The 11,204-nt window shown below is 42.1% G+C and overlaps 1 long non-coding RNA gene across 1 annotated transcript; it reads right to left on the bottom strand.

The window, feature by feature from the left end:
* Positions 1 to 10,208: 10,208 nt before the first annotated feature.
* On the bottom strand, positions 10,209 to 11,202 carry LOC119879192. The gene is made up of 3 exons (XR_005387374.1): positions 10,944 to 11,202; positions 10,786 to 10,856; positions 10,209 to 10,583 (listed from the first exon to the last, which is right to left on the bottom strand). It is a non-coding gene; the product is annotated as an uncharacterized LOC119879192 (long non-coding RNA).
* Between the last annotated feature and the right edge of the window lie 2 nt (positions 11,203 to 11,204).

The raw sequence follows: 11,204 nt of genomic DNA on the forward strand, positions 1-11,204 counted from the left end.
GGGTCGTGGATTGGACCCTCACGTTGGGCTCCCTGCTCAGCGGGGAGTCCGCTTCTCCTTCTGCCCCTGCCCCTCCCCCCATGCATGCACTTACTCGCTCTTGCTCTCTCAACTCACTCAAATAAATAAATAAAATCAAGAAAAAAAAAGAAACAGAAATCAAACCAATTCTAGACAAAGGCAGAGAAGTGGACGAGGGCCTGCCCACAAGTGGCTGGAAGTCTCTGCTACCAAAACCAGACACAGACATTCCTCCAAAATAAAATAAAATAACATATAATATCTATCACAAGCATGGGTGTAAACATTTTCAACATAATGTTAATAAATTGAAGCTAACAATATTTAAAAAGATAAATCACAACCAACTGGGGTTCAATGCAAGGTTGGTTTAAAATTAAACTATTGGGGACACCTGGGCAGCTCAGTAGTTGAGCGTCTGCCTTCAGCTCAGGTCATGATCCCAGAGTTCCAGGATCGAGTCCTGCGTCGTGGTCCCTGCAGGAAGCCTGCTTCTCGCTCTGCCTCTGTCTCTGCCTCTCTCCATGTGTGTCTTTCATGAATAAATGAATAAAATCTTTTTAAAATAATCAAATTAAATTAAAATATCAACTAGTATAATCCACCATATTAATATGCAGAAAGGAAAATGCACATGTCACCTCAATGCAGAAAAAGCAGCATCCATTGCCAGCAAATTAAAAACAGAAGGGAACTTTTTCAAACTGATTAAAGTCGTGTACAAAAACGCCATAGCTAACATCACATTGACAGAAGAGCAGCAGACACTTTCCCTCTGAGATCAGTGACAGGACAAGGCCTCCAGTTTTCACTGTTCTGTGTGACATTCATATGCGGTTCCAGCCACTTCAGTAAGACAAGAAAAAGAAATAAAAGGGAGCAGAGAAAGAAAAGTCTTTCAGCAAATCTGTGCTGAAACAGCTAGAGATAGATAAATACCAAAAAAGGAACGAGAAGAAGAAAGAAAAGAAAGAAAAGGAAAGAAAGAAAGAAAGAAAGAAAGAAAGAAAGAAAGAAAGAAAGAAAGAAAGAAGAAAGAAATTGATAGATTGCATCATATACAAAAATAAAGCTAACCACGGTCCTAAATGTACAGCCTGAAACATCACACTTCCACAAGAAAATATAAGAAAATGTCTTTTTATTTTATGTTGGACTAAGATTTCTCAGATACAACATAAGTATGATCCATAAACACAAAAAATGATGAATTAATCTTCATGAAAATGTACAAGTTCTGCTCTTATAAAGAATAAAAAGACAAGCCACAGATGGAAAGACAATATTTTCAAAATACGTCTCAGCAAAGCACCAAAACTGAGGAAGCAAACCAAGAAAGAAAGAAAAAGACAGGAGTTCCACCAGTCAGAGAGCAGACAGGAGAGGGGTGAAGAATTTCCCAAGACCTTGAAAGGGGCTTGTCTGTCCGCCGAGCAGGAGAGATGCCTGCGAGACCGGTGTTCGCCACAACAGCTGCTGTGTGGTGAGTGTATTAAGAGGAGATTTTTCCACTCGAGGATGAATTTCTGATGGTGAGATGGTTAATCTGATGTGTCAGGTCGCCTGGAGTGTGGTCTCAGAGAGCCGGTCAAACACTTTTCTGGCTGTTCCTCTGAGGCTGGCTTTGGATGAGATCAACTTTTAAATCAGGCAATTTTGCGCAAAGCAAGTCACCCTCCATAATGTGGGTGGGCCCCGTCCAATCGGGTGAAGGCCTGCCTAGAGCAGAGGCTGAGTCCCCCGAGCAAGGGAGAAGTCTGCTCTTCCTGGGCCTCCAGCTGCCGGCCTCCCCCCGGCAGATTTTGGAGTCACCAAGCCTCCACCATCGTGTGAGCCGACTCCTTAAAGTAGATCTACTTACACACTTACCTCCAGTTGGTTCTGTTTCTCCCTGACTCACACGGCTGGCTTTCCAGACCGCGAGGGGTCTGTTGGCCACCGACACCCGGACTGTTAAGCCAGAGTCAGGCGGGGACCACGTTGATTAGGCCTCATCCTGCTTCACGAACCATAATCGGCAGAAATGAAAACTTGTGCGAGCCTGGAAATGGCAAGAGAGCCTCCCAGGTTCCCGAGCTGCACCTGGTGCTTCCGTGTTAGGAAACACCCTCGCTGGCCATCGGTCGGGTTCTGCGGCAGAGCCGCGTCTGCACCGCGGGTGGGAGGAGGCGTGAGTTTGTGTGTGGGGAGGCATGCGAGGGGGGCGCCAATCTGTCCCTTCCACGCAGGAACGCGGACAGCACCCGAGCCTGGAAACCAAGAAGTTGCAGCAGATACTCATTCTTCAGATACAAGGACGCGGAGAACAGACAAGCATCTCAAAGGGTCCAGAGTGGCTGCTTCTGGGGACAAAGAGTTTGGGGTGGGCAGGGACCGAGCAGTGATCACGGCTTCCCTTCAAAGTCCAGAGCTTTTGTCCTACAAATTATAAAGTTACATCTTATAACCTCTTGGTGTCAGTTTATTAAAAAAAAAAAAATCAGTCGATCGGATATCTGAAACCGTGCCCCATGGAAGACACTGTGCTGGGCTCAGCGGTAGACAGGCAGAGGCAAGAAGAGAATTAATGTCCTCAAAAAGCTTCAGAAGATTTAGGCATTTTCAACCAGAGCAGTCAAATATCTGAACCATGTAATAAACAGTATCAAACAACTGAAAACAATAAAAGTGATACAAAAAAAAAGAATGTGTAACTGGATTGTCTCTGGTCTTCCCAAGACACCACAAACTTAACAAATGCATTTAGGTTTTACTAAAAAGCAAAGCAAAATCACCTAAGTCCAGAAAACACTTTTCGTTTCATTTCTTTTCTTTTCTGTTGTCTTCATCAATTTATATGAACCAAATCCATTGTGAAATGAGAGTAGCAAGTATCTCAGAGGAAATAGTTGCTTAACTGTTGGAGGTTAATGTGTGTGAAATTAATCTGGACCTGAATTTTGATGTGATATTTGTATGGAAAGGAGAGTTATTTTTTAAGGTGTTGGAGCCTAGAGCTGTACTGGGTAAACTATCATATGAATAAAATGAAAGCATATATATACCTGCTGAAAAAAAAAACAATACAAAAAAAACGCAAAAGTGCATTGTTTGTTAGAATTTTAGGCTCATTAGGAGAAAAGATAACAATGCTTCAGACTGGAACGTTGCCCTCCATTTTGCATCCATCCACCGGACTACCTGAACACAGCTACAACCTCGTGTGACACATCTCTGCTAGAGAGGAAAGTGTAGCTTGGTATCTCGATCACACAGATATTAAAACAAGTGTATTTTCCTCTCTTTAAACTGATGATGACCTATGCCTAATCCCCAAGCCTATTTCACTGGGTGACAAAACTAAAACCCTCTCAGTCATGCATGAACAGCTATTTATTTTGTTTAAAGCCAGTCAAGTATTAAAGATATGAAACACAATAATACATCTAGATTTCTTCAGTCTAGAAAGATATATCACTATTTGGATGACAGTTCTAGCATACTCGGTAAGCACAAAGGCTTTCTCTAGAATGGATAAAATTAACAAATAACCATAAGGAAATTAAGATTATTTTCAAAAAGAAAATAACACACAGCAGTAAACAGAAAGAGGAAAACTCACTTAGATAGAAGATGTGCTGCTACTTAAGACCAAAATGACAAGTTGTTTCAGAAAAGCACAGCCTTTCCTGGAATTAAGACCAGGGAGAACCGGCCCCTGGATCTCACAGGAAGATCTGACCTATTTGCCGGAGCGGCAACCTGAGCACTATCTTAATAACACAGATATGCATTTTATAAGGTCACTTCTTTGAACATCCTTAAGTGCACGTCACTACCACAAACACTGGGAAGTCCATTCCGCCTTAGAAAACAAAAGCAAGGCAGAGAGGGCAAGGGGCTCTCCTGCGAGGTGCTAAGGCAAGGGGGAGTGGAAGCACACGAGGAAGGGAAGGCAAGGAACGTGCGCTCAGGCCGGCAGGGCAACCGCTGCACAGAGGCCCAGAGGCCGGAGCCGCCCTGCAGCTCCTGAGCACTGGGCCGCAGGAGGAGCAGGGCCGCCACTGCTCCAGGGAGGCTGTGGAGCCAGAGGCAGGCGGGAGCCGGAGAGAGGGATTTCCATCCCCTTGCGGATGAGCCCCGAGAATGAACTCTAACGAGGTCCAAATCCCTTGCCAAGAAAGTAAGGTGGAAACTTCAGCCAACACACGAGGATCCGAGAACCCGACCTTCTGGACCACTGACACCTCTGTTCACTTCCACCAGGAACATTCATCAAGTCGCAGTTAGAAAACACCCATTTCAGTAAGAAAACACTGGTCAGGAAGCAACCAAAGAACATTGAAATTACCCACTTAATTGAGAAAGATTTCCTAGACACTGACAAGATAGCTTTCGTGGAAGATATATGCTTATCTCTGTAGGCACCTGAATAAGTTGTGAGTTTAAATCAGTAACATATAAAGGGAAATTTTCTAGAAATCATAAATAACCTTGGTTTTAGATGAATTGATGTGACTTCTATCTTTCCACAGAGAAGTGATCACTAAGCAGGGCTATATGTCTGTTCGATCCTACTTGTTCACAATTAAACCGTGGCAAATGATCACAAGATATTAATTCTATTCTACCCTGGATACTGTCTGCAGATGGAGAAATGGGAAAAGACAGAAGAGACAGAGTCCTGAGCTCAGGCAACACTGAGGCAATAACATCGGACAACCTCTCACTCCTTAACATAAGCAAGCCGAGGTGTAAAGAAGATATGTTTTCCTCCATTTTGGCTCAAGAGTTATTTCTGGTATAAATATATATATATATATATTTTGCAACAGAAAAGAGCCTATAAACATGTTTCTTCAAATGGGCCATCATTTAAAAAAAAGATAGAAAGGGAAAAAATACTGCTAACCATTGGGGTAAGAGAAGAAATGAGAGGGGAAGACCAAGAAGCAGTGGGCGAGTCATGGTGACAGGGAGCCTGAGGTCAGCAGGCATAAAGTGACCAAGTTTTACCAAGAACACTCCACAGACATCACACGATGGTCACTCAACACAGAGGAAAATATCTGAATGCATCCATGAGAATAAGGTACCCATTTCAGTGGTAGAACAGAAAACGGTATTTACCCTACAGACATTCATAAGGAATAAACACTGAGGAAGATGACGAACCTTTTTTGTAGATAAGTAGACTCCATGTCCAGCACCCAGCATGGAGCCCAATGTGGGGCTTGAACTCAAGACCCTGAGATCAAGAGCAGAAAGCAAGAGTCTGAGGCTTCATCCAGTGAGCCCCCCAGACACCCTGATGATGATCTTTTAATACAGAAAATGAAAGTAATGATGACAACTTAGCCAAAGGAACACAGTTCTTTCTAACGGACAATCAAGTGACAATTCCAGGAGTTAAGCTCATACTCTTCTGATAGGAAAATTTTGAATCTCTTTAGATAAACGTAATTCAGAATATTTATAAACTGTATTATCCTCTCATTTAAAGGTAACCTAAGGTTTTGGGGGTGCCTGGGTGGCTCAGTCAGTGAAGTGTCTCCCTTCAGCTCAGGTCATGATCCCAGGGTCCTGGGATCCAGCCCCACTTTGAGCTCCCTGCTCAGCGGGGAGCTTGCTTCTCCCTCTCCCTCTCCCTCTGCCCCTCTTCCCTGGTATACTCTCTCTCTCTCTCTGGTAACAAAATATTTCAATAAATAAATGTCAGTGAAGTATCTTTTTTTTTCGTTTTATTTTTTCATTTTATTTATTTATTTTTTAATGATAAATTTATTTTTTATTGGTGTTCAATTTGCCAACATACAGAATAACACCCAGTGCTCATCCCGTCAAGTGCCCCCCTCAGTGCCCGTCACCCAGTCCCCCCCCCCCCCCGCCCTCCTCCCCTTCTACCACCCCTAGTTCGTTTCCCAGAGCTAGGAGTCTTTATGTTCTGTCCCCCTTTCTGATATTTCCCACACATTTCTTCTCCCTTCCCCTCTATTCCCTTTCACTATTATTTATATTCCCTGAAATGATGAGACCATATAATGTTTGTCCTTCTCCGATTGACTAACTTCACTCAGCATAAGACCCTCCAGTTCCATCCACGTCAAAGCAGATGGTGGGTATTTGTCGTTTCTAATGGCTGAGGAATATCCCATTGTATACATAGACCACATCTTCTTTATCCATTCATCTTTCGATGGACACCGAGGCTCCTTCCACAGTTTGGCTATTGTGGACATTGTTGCTAGAAACATCGGGGTGCAGGCGTCCCGGCGTTTCATTGCATCCGTAAATTTGGGGAAAATCCCCGACAGTCAGTGAAGTTTCTAATCAACCCAAATTACTGTTAGCAAAGTTGCAAAGACAACTGCATGTGCACATTGGTATGCTTTTTCTCTGGGAATGTTTAGGTTTGGGATACTTTCATGTTTTCAGAAAGAGTTATGTTTCCATCTAAACCAAAAAGCAAGGAACAATGATGCTTTCATAAAATTTTAACATTGCAATACAAGCATTTCTGAAAAAGGAGAAAAAGGAAAGGAGACAAGCAAGACCCCGAAACCTTATAGGGTATCACGTCTTGTCGTCTGGGCCGAACGGTTTACAGTAAACCAGAACCAAGTAGCAGAGCTGCCAGTACTTCTATTGCACAGGGGTCTAGGTAATACCTGGTATGGACAAAAATGGGGGGGGGGGGGCAAGATTTTACTTATCAATAAGATCAAAGATACTATGACAAGGAAGATGATGAATCACAAATCCCAAGTGTCCGGTAAAAAGGAGATAGAGCCAGCATCCACGAAAAGAGCTCGGGGATCTGAAACAGGCCTAGGGAAAACCCATTCACCTGAACAAAAGCCCTGACCAATCCTGGGCTCGCCCTGGGGCCTAAAGACTCCCTATGTCAACCACCACACACTCTCTGAGTTTTACAACCTGACTCGATGCCTCCCAAATTGCTTCACTAAGGAAATACTAAGGTTTTTATCGAGGTATTCATTAATTAACAACTTGAAAGAAACAGGTACATTTCCCATGTTATGAAATTATTTAGGTCTTAGACGCTCTGACACGTGGATCCAATTTAAAATCTTCTAGTGGAAAAAGGGGTTGGGGCATAAAAGCCCCCCTGAGACGCTGTCAGGGCAGAGAACTTTGCTGGCCCCTGGACACCACAAACTCGGATTCCCAGTGAGCCTTTTCCCCTCCTGCTATTTACAGTCACTCAGAGCCCAGCTGACCTCCACACAGGGAACTAGGAATGCCATCTCCTTCTATGAGAATATGCACCTGACTCCCACGCGAGAAAAAGTTAGCAGGGCTGTTTCAGCGGTGGTCATTGTGCAGAGGCTCATTTTCTCGATTCCTATGAGCAAACTCAGTCATGAAGGTACTTTGGCTTACTATATTACAAACAGAATTACTCCTTGAAAATAAGAAAGACTTTAGAATGAACTTGCAAATTAATCGGAGTCTATTATTTTGGAATGTGAATTGAATGTGTTATGTTTAGTTCTTTATATTTAAGTGTACAAGACTTCAGAAATACAGGAGTGTTCTTAGTACCTTTTAAGTAAGTTCATACAAATTTAGGGACAAAAAAAACCCAAAAACATGTTCTTCCGCGAGCCGTCATTTCAGGTATTCTTGAAGTCAAACATATACATTTGAAATGATCTGACTTTGTGCTTAATGACAGTCATGCAGACAAAATTTACCGGTTCATCAAACTATAGTGCAAGTATATGAATTTATTTGTAATAAATTATCATTTTTGCATATATCAGTCAAAGCACAAGGCCTAAACACTTGCAACCAAAATGAATTATTAATTTAATTGTCACAAAACATGAGAGACACCTAAGTCTGGGAAATGAACAAGGGGGTAGTGGAAGGGGAGGTGGGGGGGGGGTTGGGGTGACTGGGTGACGGGCACTGAGGGGGGCACTTGGTGGGATGAGCACTGGGTGTTATGCTATATGTTGGCAAATTGAACTCCAAGAAAAAAATTTAATTGTCACAGCCTATTTGGCGAAGTTCTATTACTATTTGCTATAATATGCAATGCATAAGGGGGAGAATCAAATTGAAAACCTAAAAAAGTAAGCCGATTATTTTGTCCTGGAGAAATTAAAATACAGCAAGCTGACAAAATCAGAGCCAAGGCATTCATGTTTTAAATAGGTAAAAACAAAACAAACAAACAAACAAACAAAAACAATGTTTACCTTAACTTAAAGAACAGTTGTGCCCAAAGGGAAGGTTCAACCTGCTGATAAAGAGTTCTTTTGTTTCCAGAAACCATGAAAAGGCCTCAATTCCCTCTCCAAGGTAGGAAGGAGGGTGGAATGGGAGCTCTTTGGCACTGGCTTTGCTACTTGACTGTGACTCTCCCCAGCTAAGCAGGTCTACTGGGAGAGGACACTGCTGTGGGGCTCCGGGCCTTCTGACTTGGTATTTTTGTGCAGAGAGAGGGAGCACCCCAGAAACAGGTGTCCTAAACCAGAAGGCTTCTGAAACACAGAGGTCTTTGGAATAACAATTCAATGGAAGATGCTCAGTTGAGAGGAACTCAACAGCCTGGACTACATGGGGGTCAGGACCCAGAAGACGGTGTATTTTCCCTCTTGAGGTTCCTTTCTTGATTTAGAAGCAAAACCGGATTAATGCCAGGGAAAAGGCTTAGCACCTCTCAAAGGGTAGAAAGACATGCCATGTTTCTCTTGCCTCAGTGTGGCCTCCCTCTACGTGTCAAGGGAGGAAATGAGCGGACACCAGCAAGTGTCCCTGGAGGATACGGAAAAGGTCATGGGAACCAAACAGTACATGTGGGCTCTTCCCCCTCCTGTCATAATACACAAGAGGTGTCTACTGTATTTAAGTCCTTGGAGGATAAAAATATGTATCAGGTAATGAATTTTTCATTGTACGAAATGATGTGAAAACTTATTTAACGTTTTTAAATTCCTAAATAAAAAGCAAAATGATACATTTGAGTTCAAAACATATACTAGTTACACAGGAGGGGAAGGATTTTCTTTTCAGTAATCATCTGATCTGTTTTCATTCAAAATTTATTTGGGGAACAAAATATACGAAGTACCTATATGTGAAGATTCTCAAGGGGAGATAATTAGTACAAGAAAGGACAATGGGATTAGAGTCAGAAAAGTAACAATTCTAATATTGAGTAATAAAAACAACAACACTGAGTAAGTTACTACACATTCCTCAATCTCAGTCCTTTGATCTAAAAACCTGGAATAATGCTGCGCTGCTAATAACAACTCAGAGTGATTACTGAGATCATGCATGTGGAAGCAACAAAACACGGCATTACAAATGTTTTGCTTCCACTTCCTTATAGACTCATGAAACAAAACTTTGACAAGTTCCAAATTAGAATTTAAGTGATGAAGAATTTGTAGAATTTGAAGAATAATGCGTTCAGGATATGTTAAATACACAGAGTTTGGCTCAAATTAAATATAATGCTGCAAAGAGAAGTACCAGACATCAAAATACAAGGAGTAGGCATACATTACGCTCAGTACTTTGACAAATAGTCACGTCCAAACTAACGTGCTAAAGAAAATACTAGGCCTGCAATAGAAGAGTCAAGCTAAACTGCTTGTAAACACAGAAAATATTGGTAAGAGCATTTACATTTTTTAAAAAGGCAGTGGAACATTTGTAAATAAGGAAGAGGTCCTTGGAGGTCCTAAGCTGCAGACTTGTACAACAAACTGCATCATTACTGACAACTTAAAAAAGTACTAAAAACCTAAATTTCCAGGAGTGTCTACAGAGTTTCAGATGCCATCCCAGCGGATCCGGGGGTAAATATCCTCTGTCTTTGAAAGAAAGAGAGAGGGATTTTCACTAGCTCTGGGTTGTACATTTTGCAGATTCAAAAAGTTTAGAAGTAGCCATACTCACCTGAGAGCTGACACTGCTCTATCTCTGCTCAGCTAATGGAATTCAGTCCATGTGGTGAAGCTGCTTATGATACGGTAGCAGGAGAGGAAAGAAAAAAGCCTGGCAGTTGAGGACATAATCACTGTGGTGTTATTTCTCATGACACGGCAACCATAGTATTATTTGGGGGAAGACACAAGATGTATTTCTTTTTTAGTGTCAGCAATGTTTAATTCTACACTGAGAATCTGAAAATACTGTTTAAAAACTCAAAATAAGAATACAGGAAGAAATAGACGAAGTTTACTTTTTCATCATTATTTTAACTCAAACACATGCGCAGAGGTCAATCCCCTCCGAATAAACTTTTCTACTGTTTCAACTTTATTTCACAATTTCACAAATTCAAAGTCCTTCAAATTGTTGCAAATATTTTTAGATCAGAATTTTCAGAATTCAAAGGACATTAAATGTTTGTGGCAGAGTGGTATGAAATGTCCTATTCAAGGACGGAGCACCACAAACGCAAAACATGATGAACCGGGCAGCTCCGGGGGCTCAGTGGTTTAGCGCCACCTGCAGCCCAGGGCCTGATCCTGGAGACCCGGGATGGAGTCCCGCGTGCTTTTCCCTCTGCCTGGGTCTCCGCCTCTCTCTCTCTGGGTCTATCATGAATAAATGAATAAAATAAAAAAACATGATGATCTGATTTGATAAACATTCTAGATGTCACATCATTAAACGAGGCCTAAAATGCAAATATAATTGTTTTTGTTACATTTTTAAAATGAGCGAAAATTCTGTGACTATCATAAATAAATAAAATTCAAAAAAAAAAAAGCTATTTAAAAAATGAGCGAAAATTACCTTTCTTTTGGGGTGCCAACTGCATGATTGCCTAGTACAGGTGTAAGTGCTGATTCATTACAAAGGCAACGCTAAAGAAAGAAATAAGCAGTCATAGAACTAAAACATGACTCTCTGCTAAAAACCTGTGCATGAAGTATTTAAAAACAGGCATTTACATGTGGCTTTGACACGAAAATGCACATTGCAGGGGTGCTCCTGGTGAACAAGAAGCTTGTCTATAGATCCAAGGCCCTGTCACACCTAAAAAAGAATGTAGTAGTGACAGCAGTCGCTTCAGCCCGCTCAAGGCCGGACTTCCCTACAGTCCTCTAGTTTCCTGTAATCAAAAAAACCCCACAGCCCAGGGGAGGAGCGGCGGTTAAAGCCCAAAGTGGCCAAGCAGCAGCGCGCGCCCCAGGCTCCCCGGGCCCCGCCGC

This window comes from Canis lupus, unplaced genomic scaffold (genome assembly GCF_011100685.1).
Source record: "Canis lupus familiaris isolate Mischka breed German Shepherd unplaced genomic scaffold, alternate assembly UU_Cfam_GSD_1.0 chrUn_S388H548, whole genome shotgun sequence".
NCBI lineage: Eukaryota > Metazoa > Chordata > Mammalia > Carnivora > Canidae > Canis > Canis lupus.